The following is a 24,083-nucleotide window of genomic DNA, read 5'->3' on the forward strand; positions in this document are numbered from 1 at the left end:
AACGCGAAAAATTCTGGCATAAAATTCTTGTCTAATGTGAATTAAATGTTCCTGGGAACAACGACGCACGGATTTCAGATTTATCGGGAAGTAACATTGTTTCTTTAAAATACTGTCCCTTAACGACCCGTGACACGGAAGGAACATTTTCCATGTACAGTAATGTTTTAACAAATAAATGAAAGTTTTAGCAAAAAAACACCGAAAACTACACAGTTGTATATTGTAGCATGAATGCATCATTGTTATACACGTAGTTTAAGTAATACAGCTTTTTTCTCTAAAGATAATATATATACTCATTTAACTTTAGCTTTTGATTGGTGCATACTTACAATTTTAGTGCATATTTGCATATTTTCAGTGCATAGTTTCGTGATTTTTAGCGCATATTTGCATGCATATTTTCCGTTTTTTAGTGCATATCGATCCGAAGTCTAATTTTAACACAACAAACCAAGAAATATGGAGTGTATGTGTGTGTTGACTTTTAGTGCTTGTATGTTTTGGCTACCCTCTAAAGTAATGCATAAAAGCACTCATAGCTTCCCTCCCTACAACTATTTCAACTATAACAGCATATAAACACACAGGAACGACTCCACAAAATAAATGTATCCACTCATTAGGTATATACATTGTGTTAAAGAACTATACCGACAAACTGAAAGATGTCGTTCCTCACGTCAGAATGAGAGAAAAAGTTCATACGTACCTATGGGGAAAAGTACATAGTTTCAGAACTAGAGTTGTCCAAAATCACGAAAACGCTAAATTTCAACAGGCCCTATTTCGAAATCGAGAAACTATGGGTGGTGGTAGTTATCAGCGTAAAGGGAGTCACGCATATGCAATCCAAAAATGCATATTTATCAATGTTGAATTGGTTTACAGAGTATTATCTACAGGATGTAATTCTCAGACATGTCGTCAACCGGATTTTCAGATGTGCTTTGTCCAAAGTATACAAACGATAAGCTTTGAGAGCAGTGAACACATAATCTTTTGGCGGGATGTTGGAAGTGTTAAGGATCGTCTCTCGTATTCGGGAAAAGGCGTGCTGCGAGATTTCTTTGAACGCTTATAAGTGCAAAAAACGCACTTATACAGTGAGTAATTTCAATCCCAGCACACGTTATTCAGAAAAAAAAAAAAACTACAGCTGCCTGTTCGCAAAACTTCCGACCTCCCTCCGAAGCATTGAGTGTCCATTGTTGTCAAGCCCACTTTGGATCCACTTTGTAATCAGGGCATATCTGTAAACACTGTTGAGAGCATATCTGAGAAAGCATTCTGTAGAGAATACACGTGAACGCCCATTAAACATTGATGAAATATGCGTTTTTGGATTGTAAATACTGATGAAATATGCGTGACTTCCTTTACGCTGATAAGGACCGCCATCTACAGTTTCTCGAACTCGAAATAGGGCCTCTTGAATTTGAGGTTTTTCGTGATTATGGACAGCCCTAGCTCTGAAACAATGCACTTTTCCCCATTGGTCCATATGAACTTTTTCTCTTATTTTGATGTGAGGAATCACCTCTTACAGTTTGTTGGTATAGTTCATTAACACCCTGTATATACAAGTATCTGGTGTTCTAAAAATTACGCCCACGGACAACAGAGCCCTTTTCTTCAAGTCAAAATAAAGTGAAAAATATTATATAATGGTATAAAAATATTATATAAATACCCTTGCCTCCTTCAGCTGCTATAAGGAATCAAAAGTTTCACTATGTGACAATGTTGCATATTAGCTTAGAACCATTAACATTGTCCTACGAATCCATCAAACAGTTACATAGATTGTTACGCTAATAAATGGTTGCTAGTTTCAACAAGTTGCTAGTTACTATTTTTAACTGCTATTTGAAAATAATCAATGTAGGTAATTGATGGATTGCTAGATTTACTCTATGTTTCTTTATCTGGGATGTTGTCAGATAGTGCAATTCGTGTTTTTAGAAAAGGACCCGAAAAGTATAAAATTATTTGTAAAAGTATTTTCATTTGTAGAATAGTGCTCCGTACCCCGTGGGCGCCATTTTAGAACACCCAATATATATATAGAAATATCCAATTATGTTATGCAACCAGAAATGCTTTGTAGTTTTCAAGTACAGTATAACGTTCAGGATATCGGTGTAAGTTCAGATTGTCAAAGTAGAAAAAGTTTGAAGAACTGAAAAAAATGAAATGAAATCTGAACTTACAGTAATACAAAGTTTTACGTCCCACGGTTATGCCGGTTAGGCTAAAGGAGACGGTGATGATGAGAGATGAGTGAAGTGGTGGAATGAAGAAAGTTGGAGGAAACGGGATAACCCCGAGAAACCCCACGAGCACGGTGTTTGTCCACCACAAAGTCCACCACAAAGTTTGAAGAACGGATTGGATCTGAAAACATAAGAAGAAATTAGAAAATAATAAGCATACAATTTAATAAAATTATTGCTTTTATAAAATGCACAGAAAAAGTCACGGTAAAATTAAGAATTGGGTGTAAGACTACAAAAGCATTGGAGACGATTGATTATAATAGATTATAGGAAACCACTTACATCATTTTTTTTAGCTTGGTTTCATTTTTCTTCATTTTACCATATCAAAAAAAGCTTTTGGGTGTAATTTTTTGAATATTTTCACCATTTGTCTAAAGTGGGAAAAGGTACCAAGTGTTGGCAAGGGAATAAAGATAATTTTACAGTAATAGAAATTGTATTTATTTACGTCTAAAAAATAGAAAATAAAGTAAAATAAAGATAATCTTAAAAACATGCATTCCTTTTAAAAAAAATATGTACTAAAAATTAATATCAATTGCCAGGAGAATTACTTTAAAAGGTCTCTTCATGTATCAGTAAAAGCTTATTCGCGCTTGGGGAGCGCTCTCATATACTGGGACAACATATTATAAATTCATCAAAGACGCATGCAGATGTGTGAATGGTTTGTAGATAAATTGGATGAAAATATCAATTTCACTAAAGACAGTGTGTTGTCCAGTGATGAAGCTGTGTTTTATGTCAATGGTGAAGTGAACAAACAAAATCTTCGATATTGATCTTAAGGCAATCCACATTGGATAAGTCCATCCAAATGTAGGGCTGTCAAAAAGTGATGGTGTGATGTGTTTTGTGGGAAGTTCATGTGCTAGGACCTTTTTTTTTTCTTTGATGAACATGTAACGGGAGAGACTTATCTGAACATGCTGAGAGACAAATTGATGCCTCAAATTGAGGGTTTGGGTGAGGGACTTCCAGACTGGTTTCAGCAAGATGGTGCCCCTGCCCATTTTGCTACAGCTATTAGAGATTGGTTGAATGACAATTTTCCTCCCTGGATTGGAAGAAGAGGTCATGTGGAGTGGTTGCATCGTTCTCCCCTTGATTTCTTTTTCTGGGGTATGCTGAAAGAGAAAGTTTACTTGATGCAAGATTAGAAATTTAATCCAGCGGACAGAACATATTACCAGACAGTGTGCTGAAATCGACGGCAATTCAGACTTATTCCATCGAGTTCACCTTAATCTTGCAAAACGCATCAAATTATGAATTGAACAGCACCGAAATCATGTTGAAAATATTATTCAATAACATTAAATTGGCTAATGATTAAAATGTGCTTGCTCCCACGTATCCAGACTTTATGGACACACTGTAGCTTTGGAACTTCTTGTATAAAATAAAGGAAAAATTCAGACCAAAGCGTATACTATTAAATAATAGGGTTACAGTTTCGGCAAAGTATCTTTGCCTTCATCAGACACATTGTGAAATACAACTTGGAACTCGAAACTCAATGAACAACTTCGTTCATTAAAGTAACACAGGTGTGCAAACTAAAAATTTAGCTTTTAAATTGAAGTGGTATGGTTAAAGTTGCATATGTAACCAATTAAAAAATGTTTAAAATGAAAGGAAGGATCTCATTAGTTCCTCGATATGACCTCTCATTTTCAGATAATTATTAGTGTGAATATTTTTCTTATTGGTACGATTTTTTAATTTTTAAAAGAAATTATATTTTTTGTTCCTTTTATTTTGGTTTCAATGTTTTCTCTTCAGAATACAGCAATTAAATGTTTTTTTAAGGTATTATAATCTGAAAAAAAATAGATGGAACGTACTGTTATATCCTAACTATATATAAAATTTCAGAAAACTTACTCAGTGACATAAAATAACGGGTATTTCCGGCTGACATGAAAAGTTGAAATTTTTCACGATTGCAGCTTTCTAGGACTTATCCACAGCAAAATTACCAAAAGTAAATATTTTAATTTTTAGGGGATCTAAAGGGGGAATGAAAAAAATCCCAGTGTTATATAAATGGGTCTTTTTTGACCTATAATCTGAAGTTTTAGGTACCGGTACTTGGAATTGGAATAAAAACTTGAAAATCGGTATGCTTGTACATTTTGCATAGGATTATTTAAGAAAGTCACACCCAAAAAAATTCCAACTTTAGAGTGTTTATATGGGAAACTGAAAAATCTTCCTCATGTTATTTATAGAACTATGGGACATCTATACACCGAGATTATTGGGCACTTTCTGTAGGGGTACAATGATGAAATTTGGCATTATTGTACCCTTCTGGGAGTAACTCAAAGGAAAATTGCAAAATCCGAATATTTTTGGTGTTTAGAAGGTCTGAGGAGGAAACGAAAAATCTCCATGTTATTTTAAATGGCCGTTGTGTTCGCATAAAAAATCTTGTTTTTTAGGTCATTGAAATAGGAAAAGAAACTTGAAATTTAATAGAGTTGTGGGTTTAAGATGTTTGATGCCATAGACTGAGCAAACGCGGGGGTCTGGGTGCGGAGACCTCAGCAAGTCAAAGGCTAGTCTTCATTAAAACTGATATATAAAATATATAATATATATTTAAAAAAGCCCAAAATTCCCCAGCCCAAAAGAGCTGTGGAAAACAGTTTTATTTTATTTTATTTTTTTTAAAAGAACACAATTTCCCGAGCTTTCGCATCCACGAGACGAGTAAATATTTCACGTACCGTGAGCAGCACTACTTCGTCGAAGTCTTAGAATTGAAACACGGTTTTAGAGTTCCATGATTCACAGTATGTTCACAGTATAAACTATAAACTGACTAAGTAATCGCACGGACACAGTGAAGAGCATTTATCAACATTTAAAGATAGACAAGTCATTACATAATGTAATCAAATAATAAATGAGGTTTGAATGTTGAAATATTACACCTTCGTGGACGTCTCAGGTAACTTCTAGATGGAATTAAGAGAAAATATGCCATAAATTTTGTACCTAAATTTAGAAAACGAGACGATAAAAACTTTACTAGAATCGATATGAGACGAGAAAAATCTTCAGAAATCGAGACGAGATGAGAATTTTACTGAACTTTTTAAGGTGAGGCGATAAAATGGTATTTTTCATCTTGTCTCGTAGTCAACATCATTCATGATGTATATCTATAAAATATATACGCATGACATATGTAAATATATGTAATAAGGTAATTTGAACCAGAGTTTGCGTGGGCCAATGAAAACTTGACCCACGACCCACTGACCCACCACCCACCATGAACCACTCTCATCCACCATGAGCAACTCTGACTCATCAAAATCCATCGTCATTAACTCTAAACACGATCCACGGCCTCTTCTGTACTGACACTTGTAATAAAACAAGACTGAAATTGTCACTAATCGGAGTTTGAATTTCTAGTCAATCGCTCAAGCACCGCTGTGTCAGAATAACGGTGGATCTGATTTTTATGATATAAAATGGTAAAGTGTTTGTCAGTGAGGAAATTGAAACAGTTCGAGGTGGGGGGAAATTAGTGTGTACCTAAAATATACTTGTACTAAGAGAGTATTCTTGCAAGTGTTAAGATTAGTGTAAAGGGACAAGTTTTCCCGATAGATATCACTACAGTCTTCGTATCTCTCCCATGTATTTTTTACTTTTGACGAAAATTTACAATTTCTTTTACATATTTCAACCTAGAGGCTTCAAATTTTTAGAGAAGGAACTTCATAACTTATTGAAGGGAACAACCCGTGCCGATTTTTTATTTAGAATATTTTTATTGTCGAAACAGCTTCATTGTTAAAGATTTGGATATCCATTTCAACAATCAAGAAATTTCAACAATGAAGAAAATTCGCGTACCTTAATTTCTCAACGCATTCCAAAAGAAACTTTTATTGGCAGGAAAATATCCCTGTACAATATGGATTCTCACAAGTAAACCTTACGTTTGGGTGAATCGAGTTGCTGACTGAGACACATATGAGAAAGTAGTACTAAATGTGGACAGTATTTCAGTGAAGTTGTAGGTGCGAAGCTCCAGGGGTTTAGGAGATACAGCTACCAGAACATCACATGGAAGTACAGAATAGTCTTCATACAGTTGGAGGTAAATGCTCTGTAAGACCTCTTGTAACGACAAGAGGTGAATAACAAATATATGGGTACATATTAGGACTAGGAGGAAGTCGTATAGTAAGGGTATACCTGACGGCGGCCATCTTGAAATCCTCCATTTTGAATTAAGGTTAAGTTTTTAAAATAGGAATAGGGTCATGTGATACATGATTTAAGGCGCAAATTTAATCAGAAGAACAATGGTGACGTTAATTTTGATTTACGTGCAATTGGTAAAAAGTTACAGGGAAATTAAATATTATTGCAGCATATGTATTAGTCCTTTACCCCACCTTGTAAATTTTGTGTTAATGATAATAATTAAATAAGAAGCAGTTGGATAAATATTAGGTCTATGGTAAGAGTTGCCTTGATGGCGGCCATGTTCAAATCCGCCATATTGAATCAGACAAATGTTTTAAACAAAACGCACCTTATTAATAGCAAATATTACCGTAACTCCAACGGTATAACCATTTTTGCTTCATCATTAACCAGCACAAAATTAAATGGATCACTCCTTACGACTACTGCTTTGACGGAATTGTAAACGACAAATGTGTCAAGTGTAACTCGATTGCCTTTGTCAGGTGTGCTCACTGTGAGCAGAGCATTTGTGCAAGTCATGCACTCTTTTCTGAACTTCATATTGATTGTACTAATTGAGGACTTTTCTGGAAGAAAGACCCAAGTTCAATTATGACTCAATTCCACTTTGGTCATTTTTCCTTAAATTAGTAACTTGTTTATGCGATAACAAATGCTGGTTAATGATAAAGCAAAAATGGTTATACCGTTGGATTTATGGTAAAATTTGCTATTAATAAGGTGTTATGTTAAGCGTTTTGTTTAAAACTTTTGTCTGATTCAAAATGGCGGATTTGAACATGACCGCCATCAAGGCAACTCTTACCATAGACCCAATATTTATCCACCTGCTTTTTTTTAATTAATTATTATTATTAACACAAAATGTACAAGCTGGGGTAAAGGACTAATACATATGCTGCAATAATATTTAATTTCCCTGTAACTTTTTACCAATTGCGCGTAAATCAAAATTAACATCACCGTTGTTCTTCTGATTAAATTTGCGCCTTAAATCATGTATCACATGACCCATTCCTATTTTAAAAAACTTAACCTTAATTCAAAATGGCAGATTTCAAGATGGCCGCCGTCAGGTATACCCTTACTATATGACTTCCCCCTAGTCCTAATATGTACCTATATATTTGTTATTCACCTTGTGTCGTTACAAGAGGTCTTACAGAGCTTTTACCTCCAACTGTATGAAGACTATTCTGTACTTCCATGTGATGTTCTGGTAGCTGTATCTCCTAAACCCCTGGAGCTTCGCACCTACAACTTCACTGAATTACTGTCCACATTTAGTACTACTTTCTCATATATGTCTCAGTCAGCAACTCGATTCACCCAAACGTAAGGTTTACTTGTCAGTTCACAGTATTTTTCTCATAAAAGACTTTAAAAATCAGTTTTTCATAGTGTATAAAGGTGCTAGGTTACCCTCTGTGAGAGCATCTCCATAAAATTTGCTCACAATTGTAATTCGTGTAATCACTAAACACCACGTTAAATTTAAGTTACAAATATGCATAATTGCAATTATTATGAATATTTATTCAAAGTAGTTTACCTAAAGCAAAGAAGAGACTTACTAAAAAATAGGTACAAACTTGGATAACACAAATAAGCCATTAGTAATACGAGTATACATTTTTCATAACTCGTGATTATCCACCTTAAAACAAATCTGAAATCGGGTTTATTTCCTGTTGGTAACTTTTTCGCAGTAAATCATCCGCAGTGGAATGATGTCCATCCCTCAGCCAAGAAATAACTAGCTCGTCTACTTTGAGCTTGTCTAGCGGTAAGCCATTAACATTGATGAACAACAAGTTAGACAATGTTTGAGCACTTAGTCTATTTCTAATATCAGTCATCTGTAAATTCATAAGGGAAAATCCCCGTTCGCACTCTGTCGTGGAAATTGATAATACTGCTACCCGATTTTTGCACTCCTCATCGACAATCTGCTTGTTAGACTTAAGTCTGATAACGATTTTTCTTGGTCAGTTTTGAAATACTCAGCAAGAAGTATCATCTCTCTATCACCATCTCCATATCGACCATGTCAGTTGGCAATGTCGACTCATGAAGAACAGAAACTTCATCTATCGCCTTCGATAGGGAATCTTGTGAATAAATTATCAATTAAAGCCTGATAAACTGATGATTTCTTATTTGTTTATAAATTTAATTTTTGTAATTACACATGAAGGTTTGATGCCACTACCAAGTTTCCTCCCCCGTCTAGAAAGCGAAAGGGAACGAGGTTCCTGGAAAGTTTTCAGAGGTGAATGGGAATTTCCCTGCTTCTTCCCCTTCAATTACCGAATTCCCTGTTTGCATGTGCCAAATTATTATGATTTTCAATTACATTATCATAGTATAATTATTTCCTTGTTGAATTGTCGATACTTTTCAGTGAAAAAAAAAAGGATGAAATTTGAAAGTTCCAAATCAAAGTAAGTAGACCAACGTAAAGGGAAAAAAAATGTAAAATTTTCCATATAATTATGCGTACAATCCAAACTTAAAATTTCCGTGTAATAAGGAAGAATTGCCACAAGAGTAGAAAGAATCAATCATTGTTCCAATTCACAAGAAAGGTGACAAAACTGAATGTAATAATTATCGAAACATTTCTTCTCTTCTGTGAAAATCCTATAAAATCCTTTCAAATATTCTATTAGCAAGGTTGACCCCATACTCAGATGAAATTATTGAAGATTATCAGTGCGGATTTACACGAAATCGGTCAACTATCGACCAAATATTTACCACTCGCCAAATACTCGAAAAAAAGTGGGAATACAATACCCCGGTACATCAACTATTTATTGATTTTAGAAAGGCGTACGACTCGGTTAGGAGAGAAACTTTATACAACGTTCTTACAGAACTTGGAATACCGAGAAAGCTAATTAGATTAATTAAGATATGCATAAATGAATCCAAAAGTAAAGTCCGGGTAGGAAAATTTTTGTTCACGAACTTCCACGTCGAAAGTGGCCTGAAACAAGGAGATGCGTTGTCGCCATTATTATCTGAAATACGCTATGAGGAAAATCAAAGATAGCAGCCAGGGCCTACAGTTGAACGTTATTCACCAGGTTATGGCATATGCTGATGATGTAAATTTAATAGGGGATGATGAGAGAACAATAGAAAGAAATGCAGAGATCTTATTAAACGCTTGCAGGGCCATGGGTTTAGAAGTAAATGCAGAGAAAACTAAATACATGGAAGTGCGTCGGGACCGGAATCCAGCAAATTATGGATGCGTTAAAATATTAAATAATGCTTTTGATAAAGTGGATAATTTCAAATATGTAGAATCAATATTAGCAGAGGAAAATCATATTCACGGAGAAATTAAATGTCGACTAAAAGCAGGGAATTCGTGTTACTATTCGGTTCAAAATCTCTTGTCGTCGCGAATTCTGTCGAGGAATTTGAAGCTTAAAATATACAAAACGATAATCATGCCTGTTGTTCTGTATGGCTGCGAAACATGACTCTGAGGGAAGAACTTACTCTGAGGGAAGAACATAGACTGAAAGTATTTGAGAACAAGATCCTGAGACGAATATGCGGACCTAAGAGGAGCGGGAATGGGGAATGGCTGAAACTTCATAACGAGGAACTATATACATAATTTATATGGTTTACCCAACATTATTAGGGTCGTCAAGTCTAGGAGGCTTAGGTGGGTGGGTATGTAGCTAGAATGGAAGAAAATAGAAACGCTTTCAAAGTCTTGACTGGAAGACCAATAGGAAAACGACCATTAAGAAGACCTAGGAGCAGATGGGAGGACAATATTAAGATGGATCTCGCAGAGATTGGAATACAAAGTAGAAACTGGATGCAGTTAGCTAAGGATAGAAGTCAGTGAAGAGCTTTTGCGAACGCGGCATTGAACCTCGGGGTTCCATAGGCCATAGAGTTAGTTAGTTAGTTAGTTAAGCTTACAGTACAAATTTTATGCCTATTTTTCTCACAACTTTATATGTTGATTGCACTGTGCTGTAAGCGCTCTTTATAATAAACACAAGCTTCAGCAATTATTATAGTAGAAAGCAATGGATATATGAAGCCAAGCAATGTGTTTTTTGTTTCTGACTTTTTTCTTAATTAACATCTATCGTTTTCGATCATATTTACAAACCAAATCACTACCAATTTTCCATGTATAGAAAGACCCCCCCCATAAAGGAGAATTTTAAAAAATGCAAGAACACATTCTGTTTATTTTCAATAAAGAGTTAATACACTGAATTTCAGCTCCGTAAGTTAAACGGCTCATTTTTTTTCGCAAAAATTCGGATCCTCACTACCTCTTTAGGATATTATGCATTATAATAAAAACAATATAACATCCCAGTTTGGATTAAGGCCTAACTATATACCAAAAGTAATTTCATTTGACTTTGCAATTTGACCGTGATGATCAGGCACACATAGTTACATTCAGTTTTTTTATATAATAATTTATATATTTCAGTGATTCAAAAAAGATATTGTCTACAATGTAGAGCAGAGTGGGTCGGTAGATCATACAGAGTCGGTGAGTAGCAGTGGGTCACAGTGGGTGGCATGATGTTGACCCACGACCCACTGACTCACCGACCCACTGACCCACTCCATCTCTGATTTGGACAAATAACGCCAGCTGGATATTAACGCAATTTGAGCTTTTACAAGCTACTACCATGAATACATGTTTCGTTACACTCACGGCAGTGTGGTATGCAGTGGCGTTTGCTGTCTTTGTTTACACAAGAAACACTAGCCACTCAGACGTGAATTGGCATAGAGAAATTAAGAATTGTACACGTGATAACTATGTATTAGTGTCATTTGCATCACAATGAAACAAGTAAGTGTTCTGTTACACTAAGTTTTTAATATTACTAATGGTATATGTCGATACAGTGATCATTACGTAAGAGTAGGACATAGATAGTATGTGTATGACCGCTGTTTTAGATTTACAAAGGAACTCGAAAGACAAGTCTATGATTTAGGGAAACTCGTAACGCCAATTCATTTAATTGCTAATATATATATATATAAACTACTCGTGTCGAAAATATGTTCTTTTGTGCTGAAGTGTGCTGCTGTGAGATATGCAAAGCCACATGTTTTGTGGATTGTCTTTTCTAGGTGGTAAGAACATTTCAAACATTCGAGCCAGATAGTCTGGAAGTGAATTACTTTCCCATGTTACCATTGATAGCCACCGAGCAAGGTGTAAAAAATACATGTTCTGCATGTATGTTTAATATTCCCCACAGGACTTTGAGAGAGTGGTTCAAACAAAAGCACCGAAATCTAAAGGAAAAACATAAATGTAATTCTGTATTATCCTAGGAACTGGAAATAGAGTTAAAACAAACAAACAAACAAAAAATATCGTTTATAGAGATTTAATTTGGTTTAACCAGAAAAGACGTTTGCGATGTTGAGTATAAAAACAATAAGGCTTATGTGGAGAAGAGGGAAATTTTCTTTTGGGTAAGCAATCTAATGTGTATCTTCCCATGTGTATCTGTTAATGCACTATAACCTCATTTTCACCTGGATCTGTATTTTTTTTTAATATTAATGAATTGAGCTTCTTGCGATATTCTGATACAGTACTAACTAAACGAGACTATATAGTTCCAGCGCATAGCAGACACTTTTTCAGCCGCCCCCTAATTTTAGTACTCATTTTTCTATACTAATAAAAAATGCTTCTAATCCATTTATTGTCAGGAAGAACAATTTGCAGCCTATGGTAGAGATTACTTGAGACCACTTGAGTTTAATTTATGAGCAAAACAATACACGAAAAGGGAAGTAGGTCACGGTGTTTATTATTATTATTATTATTATTATTATTATTATTATTATTATTATTATTATTATTATTATTATTATTATTATTATTGTCGAAGTGCATTCAAATGATTCGAAAAATCTGCCATCACAACTTCATACTTCTAATTTTTGAGCACAGTTGTACCCACCAACTCTCCGGCAGAACATGTTGTGAAAAAATGTAACGGGTGTAAATTGGATTCCTTCAATAAATTATTTTTATATTATTATTATTCAAGCATCCTTGACAGGGATGATTCAGTTTGTTTCTTTTGGGAGGCAAAATGGGATTGAGTAAAAATACCCTCATTTCTCCGGTAATTCACTTGCTCAATTATTTATTTCATATGCAGACTACCTTTTGGTCCCCGCGTTTAACCTTTGACCCCCGCGTTTCCTTGGCCTACCGCCTTGTATCTCTTATGTATCAGAATTGGCACCAAAAGTGAATTTCGTGCACTTGTTCTTCATATTTCTTGAATTTGCCCAGCTTTGGGTTTTGCACCCACACCCTTGCGTTTTGCTTGGCCTACGGCCCCGCACCTCTTAAACCCACAATTCTAACGAATTTCAAGTTTCTTTTCCTATCTCAACTACATAAAAGAAAATATGTTGTATCCCAAGAAAACACCTATTTAAATAACATGGGGATTCCGTCATCACTTTTTAGACTTCTTAAAAATTAAAAATATTCACTTTAGGCAATTTTTCTGTTGGTTAGTCCCGGAAAGCTACGATAATACCAAATTTCAATTTTCCGCGTCAACCGGAAGTACCTTTTATTTTATGTCAGTTCATGTAGTTTTATATATAGCTTGCTAGTATTGATGGGATTGAATTTTTTGTATATAAGCATGAATTGAAAATGAATTTAAGTGTGATACTTCTTTGTTGGAGATCATTTTCTTATTAAGCTTTATAAACTATAAACCTTGTAACAATTATCGTCATAAATATTGTTCCGACGTCATAAATATTGTTCCAGAAGTTCAGAAACAAATAATTTCGATTCCATGTGCTAAAGGTCCTCTTTCTCCTTAAATACTCCTCAGTAGTGAGTAATGAATTGTATTTAAGTACTAGCAGAATACCCGCTCTTAATACGGGGTTTGTGAAAGATATTTTAAATATTTGTATACATTTTTATTGTTTTTTTTATTTTTATATCTTTATTTACTGGCTTATACAATACGTGTTGATACAAGCTCGATTTCATTAGAGTTATGCAAAATCTCACCTTTTCCTTATTTAGAGTTTGTATTTTAAAAATATAATCTCATCCTTAGCCTATACAATTCCCAGAAATTATTTGTACAAAAGTATGTCATAGTTATACGCATATCTGGTGAATGAAAAATATTTGTTACCTTTCCTTCCTTAGGAGTCGCATTGCGTTACAATCATGTCTTATGTACAGTCTAGAGAGCTAGGATAATATTTGTACAAAATTTCACAGTTTTACGTCTCATGGTTTCGGAGATGTGAGAGTAATTTAGCGAATGGATCAGTGAATTTACTGAATAACAACTTTATTATGCACAGTGATGCAATTCAGGTGGTTGTTACTGGTTCACCTGAACCGGTTGATCAAATGTTTTAGATTTCCAGAAGCATTGTTAAAGTTATCTTCCTGTTTGTAGATTCAGTACTTAACGAAAAACAAAATATGTAGCTTTTTTTTTTTTTTTTTTTTTTTGAGAATCGATAGACAAAGTGTAAACTTATACCCTAATTACTAGTTACATTCAAATTAATTATTTTAATAATATAAAAATATATACCAATGTAACCACATGGTAATAATGTTAGTGATAGATCAGCTTACTATAATTAATCATATTTAAGCATTTGTCAAATATTGTTCAAATAACTGGTTGTTAGATACTAAATATAGAACCGGTTAATAAATGATTTGTATGGCACCACTGATTATGCCTATGCATTATAGAAAATTTAATACATTATGCCTATGCATTATAGAATACAGTATAGGCCTACTCCCATCTAAATGTAATATGTGGTTGTAAACCTTGGAATGAAACAACACATCATTTGGTATTATTGTGGTGTGGTTTCAGACGCTTCCTTTGTGTTCTTGCAGTGTTTATCTTCTTTGTAAAGTAGAAGAGTAAAAAGTGGTCTCCCGTAAATTCGAAAGAGCATTTCTGCCGACGTAACACGATGCATATTTTGAGCTGGAGGATTGGGAAAGTAGGCAATGAGAATGAATGCTGTTTTGCCTCCAAAGAGTTGGTGGGTGGGAACTTTCAGTAGCTGCCCCGCGGGGAGGGAGGTGATATGACAGTTTCCCTCCTGTTGCACGTGATGCAACTCCGAGGGAGGAAATGGAATTACTTTTGCCAAGAGAAAGCTAGAAACCGTTGTTACACTTCAACTCACTCAGTTATTAGGATTTAAAAATGCACAGGAAAGTAAACAATGAACGGTAATGATAAGCCAAAAACAAAGGTTATATATTCCAGTCAATAAAAGCAGCAATCTTATCCTTGCTTGTTGATCTTTGGTTACAAAAAGTGAAGATATATATTTCTCTAAGAACTCTTGTATCAATAATAAAAAATGTCCCTATTAATATACTGGAAGGAATAAATTTGCACATTGATTGCCAAGTGTATACTAATTTACAATGTCACGCAAATATCAAATGACAATGAATCTTATTAGATCTAATTATTAATATCACGTGGGCTGCTTACTTTTACTAGGTATGCTTGTACGATAGGATTTGTTTTGTGACCCTCTGCAGGTGTAGGGCCCGGAGTTACTAATGGCGACCCTAGGAAGTGAGTAGAAATGAGGGCAAAAGTATACATAGATACAGAGGTGGATCCAAGGGGGCTATAGGGGCTATAGACCCCCCCCCCCTTGATGCTCAGGTATACACTGGATAAAATGGGTTTTTAATCCTGCTTTACACTGGATAAAACTACAAACTATGGTTTAGCCCCTTCCTATATCATATCCTGGATCCGCCACTGTATATAAACTTCCCTCGTTTATGCTCTTTAGACTTACGGAAGACAGAGATTAATGAAAGTGAATGAATATGAAGGAATTATCCTGAGAAAACTCAGGGACACGATTCTGTCCACCCTCAATCCAGCAAACGGACGCTAAACAACAATGGGGGCACGGTGGCCCAGTGGTAGAGTGCTTACCTTTGGTGCGTAGGGGTCCCTGATTGTATCCCAGGCTAAGTAAGTTTGTGGTGGACAACATCGTGCTCGTGGGTTTCCTGTCATTTCTTTCCACTTTCTTCTTCCAGCAATACTTCCATTATCATTCAGTTTCTTTAATCATCGCGTTCCATAGTATAAAGGACATACTCGTGAGACGTTAAACCAAAATATTTCATTTAATTCTTTTTCTAAACCGCAATGAAGTGGAATTGATGGATGGTGTATCAAAGACGCAGGAGTGGTGCCTGCATTCAGTGTGTTTATCGAGGAGAAAGTCTGTAGTTTTCACAAGCAGAAAATCACTATACAAGTTATTACAGACATAAGAACATACTTGATGTTTGTATGCGCTCTTGGTCCTCCAAATTAATTTCTGAGAAGCATAAGTTTCCTCCTTTTGCTCACTTTGTTCATACACTCTTTAACTAATTGTTTTCTATTTCTACAATGGTAAATTTCTCTATCCAGATTATAGCTTCCACATTAGTAATTGAAATAGTCTAAAAGGGTTAATAACTTTAATCATAGTGTGGTAATGCGATAACGGAAACTTTTATGAGACTAGACTTCAGTTTGAGTTTCATCTTTATAGGGAGCATGGTCAACGCACAGGAATAATTTTTAGGTTTACAAAAGAAAGCTTTTTTTTTCGAAAATTGTGCACGAGGCTTTATACATTCAAGTAATTCTGTACAACTCGGAAAGATCGAACGATTGCTTTGAGGCCATATCATTAACTGCGGTTAATATAGTGTTATGTGCATCATTGCTAGGATTCTGTGTATGCCAGTGTAGGCCTATATGAGTTTCTTAGGAGAAATCAAACAATAATATATTCAATGTGCTACTTAATAGTGAATATTTAATCACAAATTAATAATAAACAGTATCTGTGTCATACTGGTAACGATATGAATACACTTATGAACGATAATAATAATAATAGTAATAATTTCCTCGATTTTTTCGAGAACTACCATGAAAATGTACCATCAGATGTGTCATCCTATTTAAGTTGACTAGCCTTAGGGTAGCTGGGGATTTGCCCCCAGAACCCCTCTTCCGCTCAGCCTACGGTCTCACACCTATTAAACTCACAATTCCACCAAATTTCAAGTTTCTTTTCCTATTTCAACTACCTATAAAATAAGATTTTGTATCTCAAGAAAACGCCCATTTAAGCAACATGGGAATTTCTTTATCTACTTTACACCCCTAAAAACTAAAAATATTCAGCTTTAGCAATTTTCTTGTGGGTTAGTACCGGAAGGCAAAATTTCATAATTTTATTCCTACCCAAGTGTCCAAACATTCTTGTCTCATTTAAATAACATAGGAAACCATTCTAAAGTTAGAAATTTAATGCTGTATTGATTTACTTAGGTAACGATAACAAAACCGTATAAGGATACCAAATTTCAAGATTTTATTCCAATTCCAACTACCTAAAATATGAAATTATAAGTCCATAAAAAGCTCTTTTAAATAATTATTGGATCAAAAGATCCAATATATTTCAGGCAAAAATTTTCTTGCAGGCCTAATATCTCGAGAACTACATATAATGTAGCCAAACCAAAACTACCACTTAACTCAGCATGATGTACTTATTTCGAAAAAAATGCGAAAACTCGATTTAGGGACCATTCAAAATTTTTGTACTCCTGATCCACAAAATTCAATATATTTCATACAATCAAACACTTTCTTGTACACTCCATATTTTGAGTACTACATAATGTGTAGCGTAACCGGAACTAACAATTTACTCAGTATGGTGTGCTTATTCCATGAAAATTACGAAAATCCGATTTAGGAGTCGTTCCAAACTTTTGTGGCCGGTCGACTGGTCGAAAAACTAATTATTGGCAAAGATCGCAATCTTTTGATTCATTTTTTGGATTATTACTAAATTTCTTGTAACATGAGTAATTTCTTCATTCCCCCGTTAGACCCCTAAAAATTAAAAATATTTACTTTTGCCAATATTCCTGTCGCTTAGTTTTGGAAAGCTACAGTCACGTCAAATTTCAACTTTCCACGTCAACCGAAAGTAACTGTTATTTTATGTCTGCGAGTGAATTAGTTCACGTAGTTTTATATATAGTATGTATATATGATTTAATGATTAAGGCATGTATTGTCTTTGGACTGTTTTACAGTTAAGAAAAAAGTTTTAGAGTAAGTCCTAATTATTGTTTATCTCTTTAATATATCGTCACCTTTCAAATAACAAAACACAAAGGTTGGTGAAGATAATTTAACATCACTTTCACTTTCATAGGTGATCATGCTCAGCATAAATTTTTATTTAGAGCTACGTCGTGGCTATATGGTGATCGTACACTCATTTCGCATGAAAGACTTGGGTTTGACTGTCGGCAGGAGCTCAACTAGTTCAGATCCCACATTAAGGTGTAGGCACACGCAGACTCGCAACAGAGATGGCGTGGCTTAATGAAGACTTGACCCATGGCCCACTAACACACCAGCCACCGTGACTCACGACTCAGTGGACCCACGACTCACCGTGGCACACTCTGACCCACGACCCAACATGACCCGTCACCCACCGTGACACACTCTGTCCTACCACCATCGACTGTGACACATTCTGACCAATCACACACCAAAACCCATCGTCATCAACTCTCACCCATGATCCACGCTCTCCTCTACACTGACTGAAGAGTTTACACTTATAAATAAAGCAAGGCTGTGAAAACGGAGTTTGAATTTCTCATTCGCTCAATCAGTTAATCGCTCAAGCAACGTTTTGTTACAATACCGGTTGATCTGATCTTTATAAAATGGCAAAGTGTTTGTCAGATATACGGTCAAAACAGCGCAAGTACAAAAACAGTGTATGGACATAAACCGCGCAAGCTCAAAAACAGCACATGCAAATACCGCGTGGACAAAAACAGAGCATGAACAAAAACAACGCATGAACAAAATCCGCGCAAGGACAAAAACAGCGCATGCAAATTCCGCGTGAACAAAACAGAGCATGGACAAAACCATAGATGAACATTTTGCAGTAGACTCGCTAGCGCTCGAGCTCACTTCTTTCAACTGGGCTCACGCTCACTTACCTCAATTGGGATCGTGCTTCCGACCACTTCCCTCAACTGTTCTTCCAATCACACGCACTCGCGGCCACTTGGGTTTGCACTCACGCGAACGGGTCAAAATATGGCTTAGGTTCAGAACCACTGCCACAGACTGTTTAAAATTTTCATAGACATCCTTAGGAAAGATAAGTCAGAAACAATACAGCAGAAGTCCCCTAAGTTTGACAACCCAAATGTCTTTACTGTGTTTTAGGTTGCATAATTGACAGGTGATCGTCCCAGTTAAATAGATATAGGGACAAAAACAGCGCATGGACAAAAACAGCGCATGGACAAAAACAGCGCAAGGACAAAATCCGCGCATGCAAATACAGCGTATACAAATACAGTGCATGAAAATACCGCTTGGATAAAAAAAACAGCACATGAATAAAAACCGGGCAAGGACAAAAACCATAGATGAATATTTTGCAACATTTCGCTCTCGAGCCCAATTTTTTCAACTGGACTCGCGCTTCCGACCACTTCCCTCGACTGTTCTAGCAATCACTCGCGCTCGCGATCACTTGGGTTCGCCCTCACCTCTCTCAACTGGGCTCGTAGTCACTCGGGCTTGAACCCACACAAGCGGGTCAAAGTAGGAATTAGGTTGAGAACCACTTTTATTTTATATATTTATTTTATTTATTTAAAGAAAAGAAAATGTATGTATTGGATGTATCCAATATATTAAAGAATATACATAAAAAAACATAAACACAATAAGTTATCAAAAATAACAATATACAAAATATTAATGTAATAAAATAAAAGTATAAGGAAAAATTAACTGCTACTGAAATTAGCAAGTCAAATTTCCTACTTGCAAGTGCTATTACTTCTCCAAAGAAAATCGGACTTCCTAGGTTCCATTTATTAACAAAGTTTAACGTACCCGGTATTTATAGATGACAGGACTTTGGACTTTCAGAAGTCATATCTATCTTCCGGTGTCGGGCAGATTAATTCAATGCACTTATTTCTATATTTCGAAATTTTTGTATTTCTTATGCAAAGTATAAAGAAAAGATACAAAATGGCTCACATAACCAAATGCTTGTGTGTGAGCCTGATTCTCATGTTTTATTTATTTACAGGGTCAGTCAAAAGTCCTTGGACACCTGCATAAGTTTGAAAATGAAGGTAAAAAGTTTGATGAGGGGCCTCAACTTTTGGAGTGTATGTCATTCATGGCCGCCATCTTGGAATCTGCCATTTTGGATTCAACTCATTTCTTTAAAAATGGGAAGGTGGTGTATGACACATCAAATAACACTAGCTTGAGCTCAGGGATTTAGTGATGTAATTTGTTTTTTTTCTACCTTGTACAGTTTAGAAGTTATTATTGTTCAAATGTGGGAAATGTAGATATCAAATGAAAGGATAAGTCACGAGGATTCAAAATATATTTTATAGGTATTTTATTACATATTTTCTATTCAATAACTAAACTAACTAACTAACTCTATGGCCTATGGAACCCGGAGGTTCAGTGCCGCGTTCTCAAAAGCTCTCCACTGACTTCTATCCTTAGCTAATTGGATCCAGTTTCTACTTTGTATTCCTATTTCTGCGAGATCCATCTTAATATTATCCTCCCATCTGCTCCTAGGTCTTCCTAATGGTCGTTTTCCTATGGGTCTACCTGTCAAGACTTTGAAAGCGTTTCTACTTTCTTCCATTCTAGCTACATGACCTGCCCACCTAAGCCCCCTAGACTTGACGACCCTAACAATGTTGGGTAAACCGTATAAACTATGTAGTTCCTCGTTATGAAGCTTCCACCATTCCAAATTCTCGTTCCTCTTGGGGAAATAATTCAATAAAGAAGTAAACTCAGTAGTTTACAAGTTCTTGAAAAATAAACAATTGCTTCTTGCAAACACTCGCTCGCCTGTAATGGAAACGTACAAGGAGCTCAATTTTGAAATGAAATGAAATGAAATCTTTTGAGTTTTAAGTCCCACGTTTATGTCGGCTAGGCTAAAGGTGACGGTGATGAAAAATGTAAATGAAATGGTGAAATGAAGAAAGAGGGATGAAACGGGGGACCCCATGCGCCAGCAGTGACCGCTCTAGCCACCGCGGCCCCCCAATTTTGAATAGAAGTGGTGAGTACAACTGCACATGTTTCTAGATCCGACAATTAACTTCTTTGTGGCTATATGATTCGCGTACGTGTCATCGGGCGTGAGACCCGAGTTCGAATTCCGGAAAAAGTTCATGTAGTTCGGATGGCTCGTTAGGCTGTAGGTCCACATCTCATAGAGCCTTGCTGTTGAATGGGACGATAAACTTTAATCCATCTATCCAACCATATATCTGCTAGTAGGGCACTATGTCATTATGTAATAGCGGCTCTGAATCATAACATTTTAGATAGATTCGCAGCTGGAGGAAACGTTAGGAATAAAGATAGTAGAAGGAATTTACCGTTCTGCTCTTCTTCCTCCTGGCGCGTGTCTACGTTTACATAGTATTCGAAGATTCAGGAGAGCAGTGCGTGCTCAAGGAGGTTCCGGGTTTTTAACTATTCTTGAGCAGAAATAAACAATTACGATGTTGAGATACATACACATACTTGAAATTATAAGAACTTCAAAGATTGAATCCCTTTCTCCTCAGAACTTCCGCGTACGCCACTGCAAACGAGAGAAAATGGTTCCTGATTCTCCTATCACAAGCTCATGCCATTTCATTTTTAATCTCATTGTTCCCCTCCCCTCCTTCAGTTTGTTTATTCATTTCTTAGCACAAAATTACATATAACATTTTTCGTTTATTTAGTTGGCAACATTCCTGCGGTGCAGCCTGAGTTGTTTACAAAGGGTGCAAAGCTTCGTGAAAATAAGAATAGACCATTTTTAGTGTTTAGTTCATTTATTTCTACATATTTTTTGCCATGTTTATCTATAATATTTGTTATTACCTTCCATAATTTACTATCATTGTTATTATATAATATACTTTGATTTCTATAGTAGTCATTTTTTTAACTTCTTTTATTAATTGTGTAAGTTTATTTCTATACCTTCTGTAATATTCCTTAAATTCTAAATCGTTTTTTTTATTGCTAAACGACTTAATCTATCTCTTTCTCTTACAGAATTGACCAATCCTTTTGTTATCCATGGTTTTATTTTGAGATATTTACTACTTACTTTTTTATTTTTATTGCTAATATGTGAATTACTTATACAATTTTTCATCATTTGGATGAAACTCGAAGTGGCACTATTAACACAATTACTCTCTGTATTACCTGATTCCAGTTACATTTTTCAATTCTTCATTTAAGAAAGTATAATCTATAATTGTTGTTTCATGACATTTTTTCACTATTTTGTATTGTAATGAGAACATTTATACTAGTGAGAAAGTGGTCAGTTATACTTGTTTGCAACACAGCTGATGTGATATTAAGTGGACTTTGGTGCTTTAAGAAAAACATGATTTATACAAGTCTTACCCTGTCTTACTCTTAGTCTGTCTTACAGGTCAACTTCCACAGACTGTTTAAAAATTTTTATAGACATCCTTAGGAAAGATGAGTCAGGAACAATTACAGCAGAAGTCAACAAAGTTAAGCAGAAGTCAGCTTAAGTTTGACAACCCAAATGTATTTACTGTGTTTCAGGTTACATAATTGACAGGCAATATTCCTAGTTAAATAGATATTAGAACAAAAACAGCGCATGGACAAAAACCGCGCAAGGACAAAAATATCACATGCAAATACATAAATGAAATACTAGACTCGAGCTTGCACACACTTTAATCAACCGGGCTCGAGCTCGCGATCACTTCTCTCAACTGTGCTCAACTGTGCACAATCACTTCCGCAAACTGGACTCGCTCTCATAGGGCTCGCACTCAATTCTCTGGAGTGGACTCGCGGTCACTCGGGCTTGCGCTCACTAATCCTAAGTGAGCTCACGTTTACTCGGACTCACGCTCACTTGGGCTTGCGCTCACTAATCTTAAGTGGGCTCGCATTCACTCGGACTCGCGCTCACTTCTCTCAACTGGGCTCACACTCTCTTGGGCTCGCGCTCACTTCCCTCAACCGGGCTCGAGGTCACTATCACTTTTCTCAACTAGACTCCCGATCATTTCCCCAAACTGAGCATGCGATCACACGGGCTGGCACTCAATTCACTAAAATGATCTTGCACTCACTAATTATAAGTGGGCTCGCGTTCACTCGAACTCGCTTTCATTTCTCTCGACTAAACTCGCGCTAGTGATGACTGCTCTCAACTGGACTCACGCTCACTCGGACTCGCGCTCACTTATATAATTGTTGCTCTTGCTCGTGCTCAATTATTGAGCCCGAGCCCAGCTGAGCACGAGCTCATGAGTTTGAACACCTATGACAAAAACAGCGCATGCATGGCGCGCAATGCACATCCTTTCCCAAAGCAAACATTGTAGAAATCTTGATATCTCAATAAATAGTATTGCGTTTGTACTTTTTATATTGTGTGTTCTTTATAGGTCAAGTCATCGGTTCGGTTTTCTATATACATAGCGAATTGGTATACAACCTTACTCTTCACATCTATTCCGTCTATCAAAACGAAACTTGGTACACTCATTTTTTACCCCTGTAGCATTTTTCAAGATACATTTGGATTGTGTGTTTTTTTCTGGGACACTCCGGAGGTCGCCAAATTTGATGGGAGGAATTTTTGAAGGGAATTTTTTCCAATTTTCCGTTTTCAAATACGTTATGGGCGCCAATACATAGCACCTCTAGAGAACTTGTTTCATGCTGAAGAGAATGAACTAGAAAGCATGACTTTCCAAAAAACAGTGTTGATGCAATATCTGTTCACTGTGAGTCTACATTTTTTTTATGCTATCAGGGATAATGGGCTCCAGGGACTTATTCCATTGTCCATGGCACCTAACTGTTAATGAATGAGCATATTTTTGTTATGTTTATCGAATGGATCAGGTTTGATTCGGGTGTCCGGACGACACGTTCATGTATGTTCCTTGCGAGATTCGCATGTCATTTGAATACGGCAATACGGATACTGGATTGTGCTTCCGTTCCGACACATTTTTTCATTAAAGATATTTATAAATTTTTATTTACACAAAACATACTTTCTGACACCGTTCCCGACACACACACACACCTTCACACACACACACTCGATATATCCAGAGTTCGTATCCGGTTTTACCCGGGGATATACCGAGTGCAAGCATACAGTTTCTTTCTGGGACACGCGGAATGCCGACGTTCCTGGAGGAGTCCTCCGGCCTAAAAAGATTTACAGCCACTCTTCCATTCATTCAGCTACACTATTATAAACAGCATCCCTATTTTGGTGTTTCTACGTTTTGTTTACCATTTTAATCATTTGTCCTAGTATATTGTCCTC

The sequence above is a fragment of the Thermobia domestica genome, chromosome 17, assembly GCF_964235325.1.
Source record: "Thermobia domestica chromosome 17, izTheDome1.hap1.1, whole genome shotgun sequence".
Taxonomy (NCBI): domain Eukaryota; kingdom Metazoa; phylum Arthropoda; class Insecta; order Zygentoma; family Lepismatidae; genus Thermobia; species Thermobia domestica.